Here is a 1,156-nt window from a genome sequence, read left to right as displayed (position 1 = left end):
TGCCTGGATAGGTGCTTATTTATTAAGTACTAAAAACTGATTTCCTCTAGACAAGTGGAGAAAGTTGAGTGCTGTAGTAATTTGCAGCTTATTTAGTGCTTACAACGAGTTCTGAACAAGTGTTGAGTTCAAAGAAACATATTTGAGTGCTGAAACTAGAAAACTGGCTAGTTCTAAGAAACAAAATTAAGCTAGAAGGCTTCCCTCCAACACAGAAAGGCTTGGGGGCTCAGAAGCCTAGAAACAGTCTAGACCACTTAACAGGAAAGGCAGGAAACAAGCTTAATTTTTTTTCTTTCCCAGATTCTCTATTTGTACACAGTAGGAGTGCCTGAAATCAGAATATGATCTCACTGCACTCAGCTGAGTGAGCAAATGAGATGGGCCCAGAAGGAGAATCCAAACACAAATTTACAAGAGGGGTGGGCAGTTTCAAAGCCACCAAGATTAACACCAAAACAAAACCAGGGAGGGTGGGTGGAGAACTAACTGAAAAAACAGAGTCAAAACTTCCAGTTCAGTTAATATTCAATGCAACACAAATGAATCAATTAAAATGCTGTATTATTTGAAAAAAGTGCAGATAAAAGGTACTTAAATTCTCTTATACGTCCAGCTGAATACAGCTAGATCTTAACTGGCCAAAGCTCAGGTTTCAAGCAGAAAATATTCCAAAATGTACCACTTAAATAGGCAGTAACAGAATATCAATGAATGAGACCACCCCCGACTGCAATTATTGTCTATGCAGGAATTCTAACAGGCAATAAAATCTAGAAAGCACTAACTGAAAAAACAGTCAAAACTTCCAGTTCAGTTAATATTCAATGCAACACAAATAAATCAATTAAAATGCCATATTATTTGAAAAAAGTGCAGATAAAAGGTACTTAAATTCTCTTATACTTCCAGTTGAATACAGCTAGATTTTAGCTGGCCAATAATTCCATATGTATACCTTTGCAATTTTTGAAATAAGAAAGTGATGAACTGCATACCTTCTCCCTGGCTGTAGCTCCTTTCCAACTTCAGGTCATTGATTGTTTTTCTGGACTTTTTCTTGGCTCTTCCAACTCTGTAGATTCGAGTCTCGATGGACCTTCTTCTTCCAGTGTACCACCCTTCTCTTACCACAAGGCTGGTTAGAGGATTTACT

Source organism: Protopterus annectens, chromosome 8.part0 (genome assembly GCF_019279795.1).
Source record: "Protopterus annectens isolate FY-2018-M chromosome 8.part0, PAN1.0, whole genome shotgun sequence".
Classification (NCBI taxonomy): domain Eukaryota; kingdom Metazoa; phylum Chordata; order Ceratodontiformes; family Protopteridae; genus Protopterus; species Protopterus annectens.
This window is presented reverse-complemented; position numbering follows the sequence as displayed.